This window comes from Amblyomma maculatum, chromosome 1 (assembly GCF_055883805.1).
Source record: "Amblyomma maculatum isolate TAMU_Amacu chromosome 1, ASM5588380v1, whole genome shotgun sequence".
Taxonomy (NCBI): domain Eukaryota; kingdom Metazoa; phylum Arthropoda; class Arachnida; order Ixodida; family Ixodidae; genus Amblyomma; species Amblyomma maculatum.
Genome location: NC_139344.1, coordinates 379,899,351 through 379,917,777, shown reverse-complemented (window position 1 = coordinate 379,917,777; position 18,427 = coordinate 379,899,351). Strand labels below are relative to the sequence as shown.

The 18,427-nt window shown below is 45.5% G+C and overlaps 1 long non-coding RNA gene across 1 annotated transcript in view; it reads left to right on the top strand.

The window, feature by feature from the left end:
* The first annotated feature begins 7,599 nt into the window (after positions 1-7,599).
* The window catches only part of LOC146208349 (uncharacterized), an 85,530-nt gene continuing 74,702 nt past the window's right edge, over positions 7,600-18,427 (top strand). The window contains exon 1 of the long non-coding RNA XR_014704796.1: positions 7,600-7,721. This is a non-coding gene — a long non-coding RNA (uncharacterized LOC146208349). The remainder of the gene's footprint in view (positions 7,722-18,427) is intronic.

Below are 18,427 nucleotides of genomic sequence, written 5' to 3'. Positions count from 1 at the left end.
ATATTTTCAGCCATTAACACCTATTTGTTACCTAAATTTATGTCAGCAAGATTTGTTACTTTGAACTGTAATTTCTTGAGGACATTTGAGTGCAGCTATATAGGTTAATAGTAACGCTAGCAGGGAGTTTTAAGAAACGAGGGAATTAAGCCACGTCGCCCATATTAATTCTAGAGGTTATTTGCAAACCTATGTCTTATCGTGCACAAATGCTTGGGGTAGAGAATTCATTCTAATCAACAGCGACTGTAAGTTAAGAATATTTTCCAAAGTTGTCAACTGCGCGATGAATGGCGGTTGCTACGATATCGTTCACTGGTGGAGAAAAGCTGGCGTGTTTTCCTGCTCGACAGACACAACAAAGGCGCGGCTAAGCAGCACTGCTGCAGTAGGCGCGGCGTAAGGACACAAAATGCAGGTTCACTTCCTCAATTACGCCGCCAAAGTGTGCTTCGAGCCATGTTTTCTTAGCGGAAAGCTCAAATCTGCAGCCCTGCATTTCTTGTTTATGTACACGTTGCAAGCCTGCTGATGGCACTCATTGGCGAAGGAAGTAGAAAGTGATAAATGTGTCAGATTTACTACCTGGGTGCAGATGCTCCCATTCTGGCCATTAAATGTAGATATAGCCATATGTGGTGGTCAATTTGAGGTGCAATTTTTGCTACGCCTGGACTACTTTACTGCACGAATATATGCGCGATCGTATTTTTTATCATTTGAAAGGGGCTCTAAATGAGAAAGTTTTTGAGTTGAACTTTTTGGCCTGTTTAAATACTTGTGCAGTTAACGTTGCTGCTAGATTGGTTTTGTGTGGTATGGTTCAGTGGCTGCAGAACCAGAACTGCTAACTTGCAACAAAGTAACAAAGTGGGCAGCACTGGTGTCGTCATCTGGCGTAAGGAAAGAAATGTAAGGTATTGGGAGCGGCAGCGAGGCTAGTTGTTCAACATTGTTTCGACAGATGGCGAATGCAGTCAACTTGGCGAAGCGGGGCACGCGTTGAGGCATCCTAACCTGGTTGCTCAGATCACGTAAAAAATCGCATTTGCTTCAAGAAGTTTCTTCCTTTCTGCTTATTGTTCGTACAACCAAAGCCCGTGTTCTTGTATTTAGAATAAAACGATCTCGTTGGATGAGCAATTAGAAAAGAGGAGTACGACAGCGGCTGCATTTATTAACGAGGAAACATGGTTTTCGCTACAGCATAATACCTTCTGGTCTAAAACATGAGGAAAATTTTTCGAACAGCAGTTAAGCGTTAAACTTATGGGGACAGGCTCTTTGCTTCGTTAAAGAAAATAGAATCTAAATCAGACACCTCAAGGACGAGTGTGTGTGTGTGTGTGTGGGGGGGGGGGGTGACGCTGCAGGGACACGCGCAGTGCCCGCCAGTGTAATTATACAAACGAAGAAACAATAAACGAATTGGCGTATGCCCATTTTACGAGAAATATGAATTCAGCCCAGGAAACGAGCATGTAATAAGAAAGATGGCGAAAATGCTGGCCGTTTCGCAGTAGGCGTTCGGAATAGGGTGCCTCGTTCGGACCCCACATTCAAGCGATAACAAAATCTTTACCAAGGGTACACAGTGGCCTGGCTATGCGGTTCAAAAATCAACGAAACACGATAGAAACGAAAGCAGTGCCACCACGAATACATAAAGACATGCTGTCAACAGAGATTCGTCTAATCATGACTAGCAGAATTTCTACACTTAAAAAAAGAATCAATAAATGTACGGAATGTTATAATTTTGGCAGAAGAAATATTGTTTCATTTCAAATCACCGTAACTTGATGCAGTCAGCAACATCAGCACACTTTTAATCATGACGCAAGAGTTACTAAAGTTAATTGGAGCTAATTAACACCTTGTTTAAAACATTGGTAATGTGAGCCTTCCGTGGATGTTCTTTAATTTGTACATGCCATGATCTTCCTCTTTCATTTGTACATACCATCATCATCGTCCCGCGGCGCCGGCTCCGGCACGCGTCTGGGTTTTGTCATCGGATTAAAACGCTAGACAAGGCATCGCTGGCCTTGCCGTCACGACCTTGCCGTCTCAACCTAGCCTTCTTTCACAAGTGGTGGAGGTCGAATTCGATCCCCTTGCTGCCTCTCGCTGGAGCTACGTTCCGGTCGCCGTTTGGCAACTACCACCATAATCATGTCCACCGAGAGCAATCCCGACCCGGCCGGACCCTCTACCTTAGCTGCACCGACGCCTCCGACTCTGCCCACACGTCAACGCGACCCACCGCTGTTCGCTGGTCGTCGTGACGAAGACGTGGATGACTGGCTCGACGCATATGAACGCTGCAGTGCCTATAACCGGTGGGACGATGCTTTAAAATTCCTCAACGTTTCGTTCTATCTAATTGAGGTCGCCAGAAACTGGTTCATTAATCGCGAACCCCACACTACTAACTGGACCACTTTCAAACAGCAATTCCGACAATACTTCGCCGACCCGGCAGTTCGGACTGAGATCGCGAGAAACAAGCTCGCTTCCCGCCTTCAATAACGCATGTTTTAAAGAGGGAATTAGGTTCCCTTTCTAGCCTTAGCATTCTAATGTTCTGTGTTTTCAGTGAGGGAAATCTACCATGTGCAAGACTTGGACAGTATACCTGTGGCCATAAAAGGTTGTGCGCTAAAGGTTGTGTTGATCTCTTTTACTTATTTACTGACTAATTCAACTTAGTGTATAGAAGCAAGTTGATTAAATTTTTTCCCATTATTGTCTGTTCGTAATCTGTAGACAGACCATGAACGAAAGTTGCGCGGAGTCAAACATTTGTCGATACATGCCGTCCAAATACAAGTCGATGCAATGTAGAAAGTAAATTTATTACCGCATGCATAAAAATAAGCTACCATCTTAGCCATTGACATTAGCGCAGCCGCACAGCCCTCCGATGCTTACCGGTTTAGGGAGAAATAATTTTTAAACGTGGTTATAATATTGTGGCACGCCTGAACCGATTTCTTCCCAGACATTATATTTAACTTATCAGACGGGCTTCATCTGCGAGGAGGGAAATGTCGCGCTGCTTCGCAAAACATCGACGGAAGAAGACTATCAAGGGTCGGACTGATCGGTAGAGGAAAAAGCAGAGCTAGTGTCAGAGGAGGAGGAGGAGAAAAACATATTATTTTATTCAGTCAGGCGGGGGGGGGGAGGGGGGGGGGGCTCAGTCCAGGGTCCCGTTGGCCGAGGTTGCAGTAACAGCGTGGCGAGGCAGCGATTGCTCGCGTTCCGGGTGGCAGACGTCCTGCAGGGTGCAATCCCAATCTTCTATGCAGGTTTAAGGAAGTAGATAAACAGAAGGAGTAATCCGGCACGCCAATACCACGCGATAGAGCGTTGCCCGCTCACCGCAATGGGGGCAGTCAGGAGAATGAAGGGCGGGGTACCAGAGGTTTATGAGAGATGGTCAAATAAAAGTGTTAGTTTGTAGGCGGTGGCAAGTTTTTGCTGCCTCTTGGGTAGACAGGGTGAGAGAAGGGGGTGGTAGTGTACGGGGAGACAGCCATTTCTGTGTATGTAAGGATCGGGGAGGCATACATGTGATCCGGGAGAGGGGAGGCTCGAGAAAGGAGCGCGTGATCGGGTCGATGGGCAGCTTCGGCATCGACTGGTGTCCCGGAATCCAGATCACACTGATCATTTTCAGATGGTTAGGGAGGAGGATCCGAAGGCTGGCTTGACCGATGCGTCCGTGAAGATAATTACGGCAAGCAGTGCGGAAATCTTACATGCTGGTAGCTTGCGTATTGGTGCCGGCGGCCAGATCGATGGCTGCTGCTTCCACAATACTCGCTTCAGTTGGGCGAAGAGAAGCATAGTTGAGGAGAGTGGCCGCTGGAGTTGTCACCGCAGTGGACATGTGACCGTTAACAGGGCCAGCAGCCTCTACATACAGAGTATCCGGTTGGCTGTCTCATATTCGAGAGAGGTGAATGGCTCTTGCCTGTCGGCAGGCTCGGTGATATCCTGCATGCATGTGCTTGGGGAGAGGTTTGACGGTGATTGCTTGGCGGATATTTTTTGGTACAATCTTTGCTGTTTTTGGTAGTATAGGGTGGAACAATCTTGAGAGTTTGAAGGACATGCCTTCCAGTGGACGAGGCTACTAAGCGAAGAAATTGTACCAGGCGACTTGCTTCATGCAACTCTTGAACCTTGTTATATATGCCAAGTTGGAGTGTGCGGTGGATAGACGAACACTGGGGAAGTCCCAGAGCTGTCTTGACCACTGTATTTAACCGGTTGAGCTAGGAATGATGGGAAAGTCCGATTTTTCAGGAGCGCAGCAAGGCTATAAGAAGCGGCATAGGCACTGACCAGGTCTGTCGCCGTTTGGAGGTTGTCTTGAATTTCGCCATTATTACCATGCACAGTCGAAAGGGTCACATCGTCTGCATAGATGGCGTGTCGAACTCTCGAAAGGCTGTTGACTTTATTGAGAAGGTCCTTCATGAAGAGGTTGAATAGCAGTGGTGAGAGTATCGCACCTTGAGATACCGTGTGCCCCTATAGGGATCAGACTGATGGGTGTTGATGTAGCGCCGTCCACATTAAGCATGGCTTTCCTATTGGTTAGTTTCTATGTATAGTTGCATACATAGTTCTCGCACATAGGCTCGTACATAGTTGCAGGTACGAGAACCACATTTGGCGGAGTTCAGGCAAGAATGAATGCTGCTATGGGTAACATTATAGAAGGTATCGAGCAGATCTAAAGCGAGAAAGGCGCGAACTTGATGTCGATTTGGGGGCGTGAGAACTTCCAATTGTAGTTGGATTAGGATATCTTCTGTAGAGAGGTGGGCTTTGAAGCCAAACATAGAGTGCAGAAGAACGCCTTCATCTCCGACTTATCGGGTGGGACGGGTATTAATAAGTCGCTCAGACAGCTTCCTCAAGCACGAAGTAAGGAAAATAGGGCGGAGGTGCTCAACTGAAAAGGGTTTCTTGGGCTTTGGAATAAAGCGGATTTCAGCAGTCTTCAACGAGCAGAAATAGTTGTTTGTGCCCAACAGTGAATATTGAAATATTCAGCCAAAGCCTCGAGGGCTGAATCGTCAAGATTAAAGAGAAGTTGGCCAGTGATAAGATATGGCCCCGGCGCTGCGTCTTTCCGCATAGCAGCTAGAACTGCGTGCAGTTTTGCAACAATGATATCAGCACCAAGGGCGGGATTTTGCGTACTGTGTAGTCTGGGTAGGAGCTAGAGGGTTGAATGGAGGTATTCTTTGTAGTAGGCGTGGCAAAGAGATCCTCGTTTGTACCCGCGAATGCATGAATAGTTCTTCGTAGTGCCGCTTTCTGTTCGATATTTCGGTTAGCGGGGTCGGTATGGACGCGTGGAATATTCCAGGTTTTGGAGACATCGAATTGGCTCCAGAGACTATCGCATAGGGCACGCCATTTTTAATGGGAGAGAGTATTTATATAATTAGCCGCGCGGCAGTTGAGGTCAGCGATCTGTTGCTTAAGCTTGCGATTAAGCTTTTGCTTTTTCCTGCACTTCGTTAGGGCGCGGCGGGCCTCCCATAGGTGAAAGGGGGGGGGGGGGGGGTCGACAGCCGGAGTCTCGGTAGATGTGCGGAGAGTTGTGGTGTACTTCGTGACCCGTCGGAGTTTGTTAGGTACCCATTCGTCGATATCTGATATATTTTCCGGTTGGGTAGTAGACATAGCATCGCGCCATTTGTCCCATCTAACATTGGTGGCAGTACTTCTCTTGTTATTATAGTGGTAGATAGAATACGGTGGTCATTGCCTAGTGTTTCATTTAGGTTGGTTCAAGAGAAATCAACCTTTTAAAAAATGTAAGATCAGAACAGGTGTCCCGAGAGACCCTGTTACCCGTTCGTGTGGGGTACGAAGGGGTCGTTAGCGTGGTGAGGGCTTCAGTAGATGTCAGGTCTACCAACTTGCGTTCCTTAGATATGGCAGACGCGTAACCCCAGGCGGGGTGTGGTGCGTTGAAATCTCTCTGTGACGATTGCCGGGGCATGGCTCGCTTATGTAAGAAAGCGTTTGATGAGCATACTGAAGTTCTGACTTTGTTCACGCGGACTGATGTACACATTTAAAAAGTGTACACTTTGACAGCTACGACAAAGAGAGAGGAGTTCAAGATAGCAATGACCAATATTATCGTCAAGGAAATTGTGTAAACACCAGTGTATTTCCTATGGACAAGTATATAGGTAGGGGGGGGGGGGGGGGTGATGGGTGGTGTATCCCGAGAGCCGCACTTTGGGAGCGGTTTTCTTGCAGAAGAATTAAGGCAAAGCCGTTTGTATTCGCGGCCCTGCTTCGATCGATCCCTCTGTAAATAAACCACCGTGTGCGGGCTAAGAACGTAATAATATATTGTGACAACTTTTGTTGATCTTGGGAGGATCAACTCGCAATGTGAACGTTGTCCTTCCTACGAATTTGCAAGTCTTGAATAAGCTGAGTATACAGGAAAAATTGCTGAGAGCAAATCTGTAGCGAAAGACGACCGCTTTGACTATGATGTTTTTATTAGGAAAGGATAATGAAACTTACAGATCATTTAATGCATTGTCAAAAACAAGGCCTGACTGGCCCCTTTCGTCATTGCATGTCGTATATTATAAGAATAAATGAATATCATTAGGCGTTGAAAAGCGAGAAATGGCGGGCAGCTGGGGATCATGATGCTAATAAAAATAAAAAAGTAAACCTTCTTTAAAAAAAAAAAAGCAATAGTTCGCGACTATTGGTGGTGGTTTGTGGGGCTTAACGTCCCAAAGCAACTCAGGCTATGAGAGACGCCGTAGTGGAGGACTCCGGAAATTTCGACCACCTGGGGTTCTTTAACGTGCACTGACATCGCACAGCACACGGGCGCCTTGCTTTTCGCCTCCATCGAAAAGCGGCCGCCGAGGCCGGGATTTGATCCCGCGTCCTTCGGAACAGTAGTCGAGCGCCGTAATGACTGCGCCACACGGGGGGGGGGGGGGGGGGGGGGGGGGGAGGGGGTAGTTCGCGATTATTTAATTCAATATATCGCCTATCTAGCAATATATCTCTTCGCCTGAAATCGTTACGTCATCGATTCCACACCTGTGGTGAAAGAATTCTGAAAGGAAAAGGGAGCGCTACTTTTGAGAATTGAGTGAAGTTATTCTCTTCTAATAAAATTGTGTAAAGAGCATTGTGTATTTTGTCTTTAATACTTATCGTATTGTCATAATTTAGCAAAATGGCTGCAATGCGTCAGTAACATAGCCTGAATCGTTTCGTTCTTCTCTCTATGCTAGATGCGTGGGAAAGGACACAATGCAGAGGATGATAAATTGAAGCTGCCTAAGCCTGTTTTTCAAACGCAAAAATGGTTAAAACGTGTATGCTATGTCGTACCCTTTAAAAAGAGGGGGGAGGGGCGTGGGTAGGTGACGTAAAAACAATGCTGATTTTAAAGCGTTAGCGGCCAATTTATGAACGCGAATTTCTTACGGTGACGTTTGATGTACACGAGCACATGCAGATAAGGTGAGTCAACGAATGCTAAAGATATGCCTGTCAGATTCACATTCGAAGGCGACACGGCGGAGAATGATATATGCAGCAGGCAACCATGTGCAATGTGTACAAGATTGGAATGTGTACTGTGTCTGCTTTTATCGGAGTGCGCTTTCGACAGAATCGAAATTAATCGCCCATTTCAGGTAAGTCTACACGATTATGTTTTATTGACCTACTCTCCTAAACTGCCGACAGCAGTTCTGAGTACAACACAAAATATTGGCAGTGACAAGCTTTCTGTCTCCGTTTGTAAGCGGCCTTACAGGCAATGAAAGTTACTAGGCTTCCGGCCAACAGTGTGGCATATGTCTGTGCTGCTCTCTTGCTCTTAACCTACGGGAAATAAAGAATTCTTGATTGGAAGCCGCTTTCACCAGCTGGGCTCCGGCTTTTTTTGTGCTGAGATGCAGACGCACGGCCTGAAAAGCGTTGCGCAAGAGAATGAAACGCAAATTTGTGAATACGGCGAGGCGGGCTCGCACTTTCGCGTTGACGGTCGTACTCGGCGCGTATCATGAACCGCGCCGTTTCACCAAATGTCTTTTTTTTTTTTTTTTTTTGACGCTATAGAATGAAGCATGAGACGTTTTCCGTAGTTTAAGCCGTGCCGTGTTGAAGGAAACCTTGTACTGGCGCGGACCGGCAGTGTGTATGATTTAAACAGCGCGAAGCAACTAGTGTGAGCTTCAATTCATCTCCTTTCGTGGCACGCTTGTTACTGTGAGAACATGCGTTCCCCAGACGCTGCATGCCACTGCTGGCCTCGTTTATCGTTTTGAAATAGAAAGAAGGATTGGCACGATGAAGAGATGGTTCTTGAGCCAACCTCATTTATTACGGACGCACGTCTAGTGACGCTTATTATAGAGGCAGTGGTGCTATTATGAAAATATTTATCACGACATTGGCACTGCGTCTCGGCTACAATGAATGCTTTTTTTCCCCGTAGGAACATCACAAAACGCACCAAACAGGCAAGTAGAAGGCAAGAGTGATTATTTGGTTTGCTTTCCGCTGTTCCTGTTAAAATGATCTAGCAACGAGCTGGACGTTTCGTGTTATTACAAGGTATATACCGTTACCGCTCAACTAGGCTGCAACGAATGAGAATGTCGAATAAACTTGGTACCTAGTCTAAAATTTTAGCTTCACACAAGCGTGGTGCCGAAAAGCGCTTCCCACCTTCTGTGACACGCCCGCACTCATTGCCGAACGAGTGAGGGGGGGGGGGAGGGGGGGGGGGCGAGAGAGTAAGAACATTGGCAGCTTTAAGATCGCTGGTTAAGCGCGCTCCTGTGGACCACAGGCTCGATCTGTGCATGCATCCGCATATGCTGGCTGGTCTTGAGTCGAAGCAGAAGCTGGGTGGTCGTAAAACAAGAGCCGCATTGAAAGCGAAACGGCTGCACGCAGTTGCTGGTCACACGCTGACAGCCATCACAGAACTTTGAATGTTAGTCACGTGATTTACTTTGTCGGTCCCGTTAGTGACGTGCTTGAGTCTCCATTCCTATCAGTTCTCCTTTCTTCTGCTCCGTGGAGACATTACGCATAAACAGGAAGCGGAATCGATGCGCTCTGTCCGCGCTCAAGTTGCACTACCTACGTTACTGCAGCTTTAAAACTTATCGAAAACAGGAAGCGTGGTGGTCGATCTTGCACCATTGAACGTTAACGCTTATTCCGTATAGTTAATAGCATATCCTCGAAACATGTCGTTTTCAAAAAGGAACTTGCGAGTTTGAGAAGACATTCGGAAAAGCGCCTTTAATAGTGGCGGAGTCAAAATGTTTCTTCGTGTATTCCTGCTTTTTAATTGTGCGCAATATATTCTTAAACATGCATCACCACGTGAACCGATTCTAAGCACAATAAATAAATAAATAATTAACGGACGCTTAAGCTCCTTCTTTAAAGGCATCATGTGATAATGTTAACTTTAACATGGCCGCCGCCTGCGCCTCCCCTTGAGAATACTCATTCACAAACTTTGCTAGTCGATCAGTCAGTAATACTTTAATTTGTGCCTACGTTATCCCACTAATACTGATAAGCAAGCAGCTGTAAGTGACCGTATCATATGGAAGACGTGGATATAAAGCTCCGCTTTAACCAAGCCGTATAAGCGTGCCTGCATGCGTGGCTTAGGATCAGGCTCTCTCAAGTTAGGAAACTAAGCGTGCAGGAAGGCGGCACTCCGATGTCATCTTCCTCAGTGCTTGGCGAATCAGTGCTTGGCCATGTCACTTGCGGAGCTATTGCCGTAATTTGTTGCTCACAGTGCTGACAACACCGACAACGCCGACAACGCCGTATTTTTAACACAAGGGGGTCTTTCACGCTATCACGTTAATACAAGGGGAGGGGGGGGGGGGGGGACGTGCGAGTTCGTGGCGTGGGCGCCGATTTCGCGGTTCTGGTTGTTCTAAACAGCGGATGGACACCCTGCTGTCCTTTTGAACGGTGTGCTTTAGAACGGGTATATGAAAGCTGTGCCCACCCAAGAGCTGATTCTACGCCTATCGGGCTTCTAAAATCGTTGTACACGTTCTTAAAAATCTAGTTTAGAGCAGCTAGATTTTCGAATTTTAGAACAAGTAGGCGCACGCATATATTTGCTCGCGAAGGGGCTGACTTCCCGTTTATGGAAGAGATACAGTATCTCAGTCGTCCCACATTGCCCTGGGTTCGCGTGTTTCCATTCTTAATTATCAGTAATTACGGCGTCGGTATTATAATGGTCGCGCGAACTAAAATCCGGTATCTGTGTATCAGTGTGCAGCCTCCAAAATCACACACACACACACGCGCACACAAACACACACACACACAAAACTTCCCACATACGTATGGTTTCGCGCCCAATTGGGTACGCCATGCGCGGTTGTGCATTTCTTTTCGTATCGGTGTACCTGGTTTGACGCAATGCAGTCTTAGAGGCACTTGCTGAAGAACGGGTACAGAAAAAAAAAATTACAACACTCTCCCCTATTTACAGCTTTAAAGATGTGTTTTATAGGAGTGTAATTTTCAAGTCCATAATAAACCACTGATTGCACTTGACACTAGTTTCCATCTTCTCTGCTGATATAAATGAATACCACACAGAGATGATCTTGGTAGCATGGATACCAAAGAAAAAGTGACAGTGCCTGCAGATTATGTAATGTATTACCCCTTAAATGTAATACCTCCTAATTGGGGCCTTAATACCCCTTAATACCCCTCCTGTAATACCCCTAAATGGGGCCTCTGAGGTGTAAATAAATAAATAAGTAAATAAATAAATAAATAAATAAATAAATAAATAAATAAATAAATAAATAAAGTCTACACAAAGTTTTGTGAAAACCGTTTAGATGTGGTCACGTGTGTGTATCGAAAAAATGGAAATTGTCTTCCTGCATTACCGCCGTCAGCAACACAAATGCAGGGAAGATGAAGGGCGTCGATATCGTAGCTATCATAAGCTGTAAAGCACATGCATAGAAAACGAGTAGAATAACAGTTTAGCTCACTCTGCGTCCTTTTTTTTTTTTCGCTGCTTTTCTGCATCGTATACATCCCCAATGAACCTAGGACGCTGGACAGCAGGTAACGGGATGCTAGAACGCATGCGGGGAAACTAGCTTGGTCTTTACTCTCAATCTCTATATATTTATTATTTTCCGTTTCTTATAGTGCATGTGTTGCATTTCAGCCTCGATAGTTTTAAATAAATAAAATTGTGCGTAAATTGACCCTCATGTAATGTGGCACATCCCCATGGTGACGTATTCTTTATTGGTTCTAAAAAATATATATATAAAAGCTTCTGAGTTGAATGTGCGCACTAAATATGCACAATTTATAGGCTTTTAGTAAGCCAGTAGACTGTTAACTATGAATAAACATAGAATGTACTCGACAAAAAGGTTAAGGAAATAGATTTATGCTCTATCGACTGTCTACAGAAATGATTATAAGCCTTTCAATAGATTTTTTGTTGACATCATTTTGAAACTTGACTGAAGATAAAGCGCACGGGAAGACACACACAAGAGAAGAAGACACAGGACAGGCGCTAACTCACATCTGATTTATTGCAGCAATAACAGCAAATATATGCTGAAAAAGGGGTCATGCGCAGTACATAACAATCATATAACGACAGAGAAAAAATATTAGGAATATTACAAAACATGATCAAGGAATATCACAAAACCCGATCAAGAAAACTGATTTCTGCCTTCCAGAGCCGCACCGACGTATCGCTGACACACCTATCTCCCCTTTTCCCGATATGGAATGCCTCCAAAAGCTCACGCGCTGTCTTATCACGGCCTCTGCCCAGAATCTTAATGCCAGCCAGACGCGGCTCGCACGCAGTGCAGTTCGCGCAATGCGCTGCCAAATTTGTCCCTCCACTCCTTAAAGCCCGCAAATGATCCCCTGCTCGATCATTAGTACAGCGCCCGGTCTGGCCAATGTAGGCCTTCCCACAGGTCAGCGGGATCTCATATACGACCCCCATGCAGCAGTCGACAAACCACTTAGCATGTTTTTTCTCACAACCGCTCGATTTTCCAACACGCGAAATGGGTAAGCAAAGCTCCGCCATCTTCTTCGGAGCGGAGAACACCATCGGCACGCCATGTCTGTTCGCCACTTTCTTCACGTGGTGCGCAACCTTATGCATATACGGTACCACAACAGGTTTAGCCGTATTTCTCACCGGAGCAGTTTTCTTCCCAAACATGGCTCGCTTGGTTTTCCGGAGCAGGGCTTCCGTCACTGAAATAATGACCTCGCAGTGGTAACCAGCAGAACCTGCGCGGTCATTATGTGCAGGCCTGGTGTATATCTGGAGTGTTGGGTTTAACGTCGTGTAGTGGCTGAGTGTGCGGGTCGCCGTAGTGGAGGGCGCCGAGTTAATTTAGACAGTCTGGAAATTTATTAAGTTCACTGGCATCACTCAGCACACGGGCGCCTCCACTGCTGTGCCAGAGGACACGGGGTCAATTCCGGTTAAGGCGGCCGCGTTTCTATGTGGTAAAAGCAAGGCGCCGCTGCACTATTGAGACCAGGAAATTCGTTCCAAGATTGCTGATAAACGTGTGTTATAGGCAGAATGAATTGGTAAACCAATGCCCTATTGTGTACCGCGTCGATCCACTTCAACCTCGCCCTTTGCAGTGGAAAAATTACTGGTGCTTTGAGCATAGTAGCAAGGGCTCAGCAGTGCGTTGCCGAATTTGCGGATACAATAAATCATCTGACCTTTGAAGGTCTGGTGCTACTATTTGCACTCTATGTCGGGGAATCACCCTACCGATGATGCTACCTGCCCGGAGGGTTCAGATGAACAAAGGGTCCTGAACATCACCCAGCTCAAGATGTATACTCTCAAGCAAATGCCTATGCACAGCTTGATCGAAACGGCATTCATATGCAAGCTGTGCAAGGGCAGTGTGTTCGGATATAGAAGCAGGACTAACAAATTCGGTTGTCTCAGCTGTGAAGAAGGCGCTTCAGGGTGACATGGAGTGCATGTTGACTGCCTTTAGAGAAACTCTGTCGCAGGTCATTTCTACAGAGCTTGCGTCTTTTCAGATTGCAGCATTACGGCTTGGTGACCCTGTTACAGCTAAATGTCCTGCACCAACTGCTACTAGAGACTCTACCCAGTCACCTGCGCCTTCTGCATCCACAAAAATGCTGACTCAGGGTCATGAGCATACCCACCTTTCCACCATTTGCTATTCGGATGTAGAGATGGCATGTCGATCCCAAAATCGCTACTCATCTTCCTCTCACTCAAAGTCCGCCCATTCTAACTCTAACAGCAATAATTGGTTTCCTAGTCCTCAACAAAAAACCGATGTTTTAACGAAACCATTACAGCTTCATTGAAGCCCTACAGGGGAATTGCCGTTCAGTTGCATTGGCGTTTCACGATTTACAGAATCTTATCTCTATGTTCAGACCAGACTTAAAATTAGCTCACTACAAGAAACATAGCTTTCACAAAATCGGCCATTTTCTCATAAACATTACCTAACTGTAAGAGCCAACTGCACTAGAGAACGGGGTGTCGGCTTGCTAACGTTAATTTCTTCAAAAACATTTCACAGAGCGAAGGTGTACATAAAATTCTACGACGAGACTGCGAGCTGCAGGCAGTTAATACTGCAATTCCACAGTGTGCTGCCGTTACTATTGGAAATGTCTACTTCCCAGAAGGTGTCCGTGAGACGATAATTTATTGATCTATTGCGTTTTAACAACCGAGTGATTATTTCTAGCGATTTAGTCCTCATCATGACTTTGGGGTTACCATTAAGGTATATGTGGGCAGCTTCTTTGGAACTGGATGTCTTTAAGTGATGCGCATTTTTGTAACAGTCCAGGCATAATCTACACGCTTGCAACTACCAGTTCAGTCATTGATTTAATATTGGTAGTGAATGGAGTGAGGGCTACACTGGTTTACATTGGACTGTGGCATGTAAAGTCACCACTTTCCCGTAACGTTTATTCTAGTGTCCCCTTAGAGCAATTGTTTTCGCACAGAAATTCGTCAACCATGAACTCTTCAAAAAGCTTGTGAATTCCTCTTTCTCCTCGATTGTATCATTTGAGAAATCTGCCCGTGATTAAGAAACAATTTCTTCGTAGATATAACTGAGGGTTCGCTGTTGGCGGTGAAATCGCTGGTCAACTACAAAATGTCATACCAATGAGGGAACGGAGAATGTTAAAAAAAGAATATCCCGTCGTAGAAGGGCGGCCTGGGAGAGCATTTCTCATGACTACCGTCCTCAAATTTGGATAAATAAAAATTTTTGCGGCTTCATTTAAAATAACTATTGGTAAAGCTAAGGACGAGTATAATGCCAACATGAACAATTATCTGCCAATTCAAATAATCGGGAAGAATTGTATGGGTTTATGGAACGCGACCAAAGTTCATCCGCGTCTCATGAAACAGAGTCAGAGGTGTTACCGTCCCATGAAGCAAAATATAAACTTGATCATATATCGAAAGGTCTTGCACTTCGATTTCAAGAGCAAACGATGGTTCTTTTAGTTAGACTTACGCTTTATGCTGATTTCGTCGTAGTTGGGCCATCGGAGTTGCATTCTACAGCGGCTGGTGTGAAACCTACAGCTCCTGCGTGCGAAGGTGTGACAGCTTAGGTGCACTGGAAATTCGCAAAAATTACTCTAATCCTCAAAGGTTCCAGAAAAGGTTTTGATACGGGTAATGTTCGGCCGCGCTATCTAACATCAAGATTAGTCAAACATATCGAACGCATAGTTAACACGCGTCTCTCAGACCATGTCTTGTCTCTAGATGTCTTCGGTGATGTACAGACTGGGTTTCGTCGAAGATTATCGCTTTCGACATGTCAATAGACTTGTAGCGCATAATTAAGGTTACAATTAGAGTGTAGAACGTTCTATACTATTCAACAAGAAAATACGCCACCAAGAAATTAGGCCATCTTTTATACATATTTTTCATGGTTACAGAAATTCTTAAAGAATATAAAAATTTTCGGCGCTAAATATTCTTTTACTTCCTCACTTTATCACCAAGCGCGAGGCGTGCCTCATGGATTGCTCCTGTCTCTATTATTTTTAACATATTGTTACGTGGCGGCAAGCGATGACAACAGAACAGAGGACAGAGAGAAGATGCTCGATGGTAGTGAGATGACGTTTAATGAATCTGTGTGCGGGCCTAGCGCGCGCGCTCCTGCCCGCGCCACTGCCCTCTTCTTCCTCCTTCGTCCGTAACAATATTAATGCGGGATATTCCTGCCCATCCAGATAGAAGTGTATGTAGATGTTGATGATGTTGCCCATTTTGCACCTGCGAAAGGTGTTTATTCATCATAGCAGTTACTGTAAGGCTGCCTGAGTGCCTTTGAAGTTTGATTGAGTAAGGCAAACGTACTTCTTAACATGCATGGACAAATCCTTCATATCCGGTTTCCTACGGGGATGCCCTCATTATATCTCCTTTGAGCATTGCGGTTCACAGATCCCATAGCTGGAGTTCTTGTAACACTTCGGTATAATATATCATTCCCAGTTATACTGGGTGAAAGGTGAGCAGGCCCTTGGTCGTCTGATCATAATTAGCAACAAGATATTCGGCGTGTGCAGATACACACTTATTTCTCTATAAAACTTATCTAAGGCCAATTCTGGAGTTCGCTGGCGTTCTTTTCACGTGTAGTCCTAGATACCAAGTACCACCTTTGTTACATTTTGAGACGCGCGCTCTACGGCCATGTCTCAGTTCACGAAATCAGTTGCAAATGCCGTCCTATGTTTGGAGACCCATGTACGAGACTTTAACTCTCGATTTGAGCTTATAATTGCCCGAATGTTTATAATACGAGCACTTGAGACTGCACATAGTGGCTTCTGTCAATTTTATGACACACAAAGCTCTGTTTCTTGATAACCATTCTCCGCAGTACAAGTAACCACACTTTGTATTTCCTAAGTTCTGGTCGTCCAAAACTAAAGCTTCGCTTAGGTCCTTACAATGCATTAGTAATGTTTAGGCTACTTCAGCACTTTTTATTAATCTTCACCACCTGAAGCAAAGCACCTTACTGCTGACGCGATAAATAGCCTCGTAGAAATTATTACTTATTACAGCACCCAAGTCATGGAGCTATCTTCCGAGGTACCTCCACCTCCCAACGTGTTCAAAAGAAGAATAGGCACACGATTGGAGTTTTTTCGGTCCGAATCCGAGATTAAACGCCAATAGTTTTGGCTTGCAATCGGGCTGGCCCTTCAAAAAGTTCCCGGTCCCCTGTTGTTGTGCAGTATAGCTCATGTAGTCATACATTCTGACTGTTTGTCAGTGTTAGCAGCGCTGGAAAGTTCGAAGAATCATTTCTAAGGCAATCCATTATGTTTTAAAACGAAAGCTTTACTGCGCCCTTCCCTAGCTTGGTAGGCGTCTGTTTTGATGTGCATAAACATAGCGCTGGAAGGCGGTAGCTTGCAGCTCACGCTACGTTTGACAGGAGCTGCCAACGCGGGCCTCTAGTTTCACATGGGAGGGGGATATCAAAGTCACTCTTCCGTGACAATTGAATTCACCTTAGCGCTAAGTCGCGCAGACATGTTCATGTCGTTTCGAAAGCGGGGCTTTATATGCTGGATATCATAGCCTAAGGTATTGCTTCATACCTTTATTGGCGGCGCTCACCTTTTCTGCTTCTAGATCGCACACCTGCTTCTTCTTCACACCTCGCAAACCTCATTCGTATCAATACATATCTGCACAAATATACAACATTGCCTGACACAATGTCACACAGCCTTCCAGTCCTCTGCCTTCCCCTTTCCTCCACCGCCACTGCTGCCCATCTGGCTCGCCTCCTGGGACCTCCCTCTTCAAAATCCCCTCGACCTCGTAAAATGCCGTCTAGAATCGGCTGTGGTGTCCTTGATGTTAGCAGAAATCCATGGATGAGTCGTGCACTTTCGCTTTGTCTACTTAGGTGTAGCCGTGGTAAACCTTCCCTTAACTTTTATTTCTCACAAACTTTGGGAGCGAACAGGAACATATCGATAAAGGCACCGCTATGGCGTGCTTTGAAGTCATCGCCCAAACGCACGACTGTATCGCAATTCAGAGCGAAGCATCCGCCACGCGAACGCTCCATTTCGTCCTAGATGGGAATACTGCTCTATCACCAGCCGAGGAGGATTTACTCGTCGCGCTGCTGTTTAGTTTTTTCGTTTCCTTGAATGTACAAGAAGTGCGTTTTCAGCACATTCTGGAGAATTGCGGTATTACTTTCAATATAATGACCGATTTCTCAGCGAATTCGGCTCTCAATGGGCCGGTTTCCAGTGTTGCACCTATCATTATTCTGCAGACCATGTCTAATTTTGATAGGTTCAAAATACTAAACGCTCTTAGCTGTGAGCCGCTCCGTGCGACTGCGGCATTACTTCATTTTATTGCATATCCGGTATTGCAGCAGCTTGAAGCAATGCGAGGTCTTCTATAACGCTCTTGCGTTGCAGAATCCCTTGGCTCACCTTTGTGTCGTTCTGTATTCCCGCCGTCGAATTTTGTGCATCATGCGGCGACGTTGGAGCTATATCCGATCCTGCCGGAAGTATGCTCCTCAGAGAAAAAAATATTCGGAAATTAATCGTGCTCGCTTGTGACTGCCGCTTACAGTTCATAATGTAGTCTTTTTGGAGCAAACATCAAAACGCATGCCCTGAGATCGGTATGTTACTCCATAGCTATAATATTTCTACCGGAAGATTTGTTTGTTACCGCTTTTCCTGTTAGTGGATACGTGTTCAATTTTTGTACCTGCACTAAATTCTACCTATCCTCCTCACTGTGGCTATGTGCGATGTGTATATAGAGGCGAGAAGAAGAATGCGCGGGAGGGAGAAAACACACGGTTGGGAATGCAGGCGCCACAACCGGAAGTATGGGAAACCAAACGTCGACCAGTGACGCATTCATTGGTGAAGCGCACTTCCCATGCTTAAGTGCTAAGGAAGACAGTACAAAATTCTTGAGATGGATGAATTATTGATGGAATATATATTGCTGATCCGCCTTACTTAACCTCGACAAATGGCATTTTGTGGTATTTTTGAAAGAACATGAATTTACCCGGCAATACTACGCAGCGCTCTACTACAGCGCCTGACATAGCTGAGTTCGCTTTATGATGCCAATTCCTATATATCGAACCAAAATGTAGTATCACTACTTGTGGAAAGTGTTATGAAGCCAGGAAAACATGCCTGTACAGTGGGATGTCGGATAAACATATATGGCCACGTTATTTTATTAATGGCT